Source organism: Pinus tabuliformis, chromosome Q (genome assembly GCF_031772625.1).
Source record: "Pinus tabuliformis cultivar Carrire ecotype Pingquan chromosome Q, CPIR1, whole genome shotgun sequence".
NCBI lineage: Eukaryota > Viridiplantae > Streptophyta > Pinopsida > Pinales > Pinaceae > Pinus > Pinus tabuliformis.
In genome coordinates, this window is record NC_142296.1 from 474,746,584 (window position 1) to 474,752,562 (window position 5,979).

Sequence of the window (5,979 nt, forward strand, 5' to 3'; positions counted from 1 at the left end):
TGTTTCAATTTGAAAATAGAACCTGATAGTAAAGATATAAAAAAATGCCATGATCAGTATTAATGAAAAACTAGTATTATCACCACTATATCTAACATTGTAACATTGATAAAAGGTTAATTAGTTTCAACACAAAATTTTACAAGTTAATATAATGTTAAATAAAACTATGTAATCACTTCAGCAGAGAGAAATGAATCATGGATAACTATAATGCATCACATGAAATTTGGAATTTACCCCTAGTTGGGCTTCTTGTATTGTATCTATGTACACAAGCGATGTATACCAACAAATTGAGAAAGATAAGCAAAGCTAAAATCCTAAAATAGTAGGCTAGATGGCCTTCATTGAAATTGTCGAGTATCCATCCATGTTTTCCTCCTTTAGTGGTGACAAAAGTGACAATGGTAACAATTAAGGTGCTAAATTAGCTTCCTAATGCTATTATAAGAAGAGAAAGAGAATTGCTCGAGTTATGCATTGCATCAGGATACTAATCATAAAAAATATCTAGCTAGCCTATAAAGAAAAAAAAACAACTGAAGCACCAAGAAACACTAGGCAAATTTCCAAAACAAAGGTCATGGGAATTGGTGTGACTATATCATGTGACCAAATCAAGAGTTATGACAATATCAAAATGCTTGATTTCAACCAAGGCAACTACTACCATAGAAATTATTGATGTGAACAGCCCAATACCCATTTTTTGTAGCTCAGTAAACCCCCTCTTTTCTAGTGTACTTGCAAGCAATATGCACAATCATGCAATCATAAACTGGAACCCATATCATTACACTCAGTATACCAAATATAGACAATGATGCTGCAGGAATTTTGAAGGAACCAATTCTTGTGTTCATGGTCATTCCCTGTAGGACAAAAATTGTTGGCATTTGGGCATAAATAACAGAGAATACAATGGCATTCACCCATATGGGAAACATAGGAACCAAAATCGTCAGCTCCACTTGGGTCACAGTACATAGTTTCCAAGGATTGGAAAATCCATTGTCCTGAATATCATCATTTGTTATTATAGTTGTTTTTTCAAGACAATTGCAATAATTTTAAGCCAAAACCTAAATATTAATGGCCAATATCTATCTATATATCTATATATCTATATCTATATATATATGTATATGTATATATATATATATATATATATATATATATATATATATATATATATATATATATATATATATATATATATATATATATATATATATATGTATATATATATATATATATATATATATATATATATATATATATATATATATATATATATATATATATATATATATAATAATATATAATATATATATATATATATATATATATCTATATATATATATATATATATATATATATATATATATATATCTATCTATATCTATATCTATAATATATATATATATATATATATATATATATATATATATATATATATATATATATATATCATTTCACTTATAATACAATTATGTCAACTAGTAGTACTAGACTCTTGAAACTATCTGATGCACACTGCTCATTTCAATGAAATTATTTTGGTGAATAAAAAAATCATATAAAATCAGCCCTCAAAGTTAAAAAAAAAGAGTAAGAGAGGTACTTGAGATAATTTGTATGCTCTATCTTTTGGATTCCTTGAATAACATAACACTTGCCTTGCACCTCCTACAACACTGAACTATCTTGAGCGACTTCCTTTTGCAATTTACACAATGATGCAACTATTTCTTGGCATAACCTTGTAAGGGGATTGCCTCTAGGTTTCTGGAGTCTATATAATGGTGTCCCAAAAAATAAAATTGTTATATCTAATCCCATAAAAATGGTAGGGATAGTAAACCCCCATCCCCACAAAACGTTATCTTCAAACCATATAATAACATTGTTGGAAACAAGATCCTAAACATCAATTGAGAAGTAAAGCCAATTGAAGCTGGAAAGGCTGAGTTCAAACATAACTCTCTGATTATCAGAAGAACATGCTTCATCACCATGACTATAAAGGTTTGTCCAGACCACTTACAGAAAGATTTGAATCTCAGCTTATAATTGTATACATGCTTGAAATCACCTTCTCTTCAAAAGAAATATGATTTGAGCTTATGAGAGGCAGAGTGAAAAGTATTTACCTAACCCTTCCATGTACTGAGAGGAGGGTCAACATCACCCCTTGGGAAATTTCCTCTCTGGTCCAAAATAAAATTTAAAAATTAAAAATAAAAGTTACACCTCAATCAAACTGCAATAAAAGAATTACAATAAGATTGAATAAAAATGTCAATGCGACAATTGTTACATTATTGTGCACTCCTCTAATTTGCAAGTCAATAGCCAAACCTCTTGAAAATTAGTTGTTACTATTATTGAATAACTTTTGGGTTTCATGGGACATCTCAGAATAACATGGGAGAAGGCCATAACTTATTGACCACATTTATGGTATGCATAACTTGATTTTTCTAGTTATTATTAAATGAACCGATCATCTCCTCCTCGTTGTCCATTTACACTATAGTTAAATATCTGAACATTATCTTATTCTGAAATAAAAGGGAATGTTAAACATGTAACTTGAGTCATTTTATTGTTCTCATTTGAAAGAAGAGAATTAATACTTTGAAGGAAACAAGTGTTTCTGCAAACCCAAATTCTTCAAACGTGTCATTTGTCCATGCATCCAAAGTACAAGTCATTCATTTTGCATGTCATGTTAATAGAACTGAGTAATTTCAAAAGAAACATTGAATACCATAACATATTAGTTTTACATAAGTGGGTTTTGAACTCAAAAAAATGCACAAAATTTTAGTGAATGATAGCTAAAATTTTTGAAGAGGTATGCTTACTCCCAGCCATAATCAAATGCATAGTTGCAACTGACCTAATATTTAGTTTTGTGGTTATTTCCCACAAGTTAGAAAGACGAAAATCATTTCATAAGGAAGGCACTTGGAAGTAATCACTTTTTTTTCATTTGTAAAATTTTATGTTGTTGGATCTGTGAAAAATGAAAACTACAGTTTCAATTTGATATTAATAGTTTGGGTCTGCAATATGTGGCAAAAAATGAGATTGTTAGTATGAAACTCAACTCTCAAGAAAGATATCAAATGAAAGGTTGTGCTTATTTTTCAGTCACCTATATTTTAGTCATGATTATTTTGACTTAGCTGCTAAAGATAAAGTTGAACAATACATGTACATGGTGCAACTATGGTTGCATGTTAGCAAAAACTCTTGAAAATAACGGGGAAGGCTAATTTTAAAAGAAATACGTTATTTTTATAATCATTTGAAGACACAACAAAACAAAGGCATGCTATCTAGAAAATCTAGTGTCATCTATAAGGACTTCAACCTCAGTAAATTTAATGTTCTAAAATTATAAAAATATAAAATCCAAGCATAAAATAATGATAATTTCAGAACCATGAACCTTGAATCAAAATTTAAAACTCCCAAAGAAAACACTCAGATTACTAGCAGGTTCTAAATGCACACTGAAATATCATGCAATTTAACAAAGGTCTCAAAATGTCAATAGAATGATTTTCTCAGCAATGTTCTGTATAAATGGCATGAAAGGGACATGATCAACATTTAGTCCAAAGACAAAATTTTTCTAGGCACTATAGGTATCTTTAATTTCCAATACATTAATAAAATAAAAGAAGGAATGGAAGAAACAAATGTATATGATCCAAAACATACCTTGTATCCTAACAGTGAATGTATTATGTAAAACCAAGAAACCAGTGAAAATACCCTTTTCATAATAGTTTGTATGCGTTGAAAAAAAAAAAAAACAGACACACAAGGTTATTAAGAACTCCAAACTTTTCATTGAATATGAACTGAAATTTTTTAGTTCAGTACTAATGCACTCCCTTCAATTCCAAAATACCATGACCAAAATGACATAAAGAAGTTCAACAAAAGGGAAAAGCGACAATATGTAACCGTTTCACAATAATAATTATCTCTGGATATTTCCATGGCTTCAGGGAAGGCTCTTGAACATTTTATAAGGTGAATGTACTAAAACAAGATCCAAAAGAAGACATGTAGGGCTTAATGTCTCAAGTTCCTAATGTAATCAGGTAAAGTCCAAGGAAAGATACAACATATTCAAGCATTGTTGCCTTTCGGCAGATAGTCTGTGCAGGATGGAGGTTGAAAGGCCGAAACAAAGGCTAATTTTGTCAAAGTTTCCATTCCATGTAAATGTTAAAGTATGGTCATCACTAAAATATTAATCAATTAATAATAGAAAAATAAGCCAGCATGGAGTTGGTTCAATGCTCATGGAAACAAAGTGGTAAGCCATCCACAAGACTCCATTCTTGTTGGGGAGTTGGTTCACTGGTCAGGGAAGTAATGTTAAGTCATCTACTAAGCCCCATTCTTGTTATCGTCTACCCCATCAACACATGGTGTGAGTTACAATGTGGTGATACTGACTATAGATCCCAAGCAACATTCACAACATAGATATGCCAATCCCCTTAGATATAAAACCCTAGCCAAATAATTACCTTTCTATCACCTTAGATAAATAGATACCCCTCATACTTGACACCTTATCCCAATCTATATCCATGCACACTATGTAACAACAAAATATAAAAATAGAATTTAACATGCTTCGAAAACTAGAAAAAATTGGGCAAGATTTAATAATACAGTAAAGTAAATTCATTTAAACCAGAGAAAATTTGGGAAGGTTTCAACATAAAATAAATTAAATTGTTGAGAAAACAATAATTTTCCAGTATCTACGCCGGTATGCATCAACCAAAACTACCCGAAAACAATTATGAGATAGCATGTGCCTGACCAATTGCTGACATTCTTTGCAACATCCACATTCCCATAATGTAATTTTTTGACAAAATAAGTCACCAAATTTATGTTAATACCATAGTATGTCAGTCACTCACAACAGTCATTCCCTACATTGCATATCAAAGCATCCATAATGGGTATGATGTAACGATATATTTTGGCAATATTTTCTTGTATTTCCACAAATTCAAATGAAAATAGGACAAGTGTGAGGGGAACCTAGAACAAATGGGAAAGATCTCCATTTGTCTGTGTTTTGCCTCATAGAAAAACATCCATGGATATCCCCAAACCCATCCCCAATGTATTTCCCTTCTTGGCCGTCTTGAAACATACATATCTCAATAAATCGTGATAATCCCTACATGCAGGATGGAGAAAAAGGTTAAATCCAATCTCTTCCTATACTAAAAATATGAGCCAGAATGTACATACTATCATAAGGGTTAGCAATGTTTGAATGTGAGTCTTGTTCAAAGTTTTAGGATCACCCACTGCCTTGATTGTCTCTACTTTTCTTGATCTTGAGGCTCTAAGAGTTATAAGACCCCGTTTTCCCTTGTAAAATTCGATGGTGAAATATTCCACCCTAGTTGACATAGTTCTACTTTTTTTCTTATTTTTCTCTTTTCATTTTTGGCTCTGGAAAGGTTTTGGAAGTGCAACGGAATTATTTGATGATTTTGGTTCTTGGTTTTTACACAGAGATTCTAGAAGATCAACGAAACCCTCTCTGATCCTTATTTCTAGATCATGAGGTTTATTGCAAGGGCAACAAGTTTCTATAGTATTCTTGGCACACGAGTCGAATATTATGTGATATCAAACCACCTCTTGGAGAGATACCAAAGGTTTCAATTTTATTTAATCCTTTATTTTTGGCATAGGGTTATCATCATAAGGACAACATGATTTTTTTTTATCTTGGTCATGTTCTGAAGTAATATAGTAACGATTGCATAAATCTATTGTCTCCTATAGCAGACAAATTTGTGGAGCAGCATAAGAGTAGAAAAATTATGATCTAAGCCTATCCTGAGCATTTTCCAAAGTCTTACACCAACCCAAGTATCAGTCTAAGTTATTTTAGATAGGAACCAAATCATT

General features: G+C 31.1%; 1 pseudogene; it reads right to left on the reverse strand.

Moving 5' to 3' along the window:
- Positions 1-208: 208 nt before the first annotated feature.
- LOC149220256 (protein NRT1/ PTR FAMILY 8.3 pseudogene) lies at positions 209-1,983 on the reverse strand (annotated as a pseudogene).
- Positions 1,984-5,979: the final 3,996 nt, after the last annotated feature.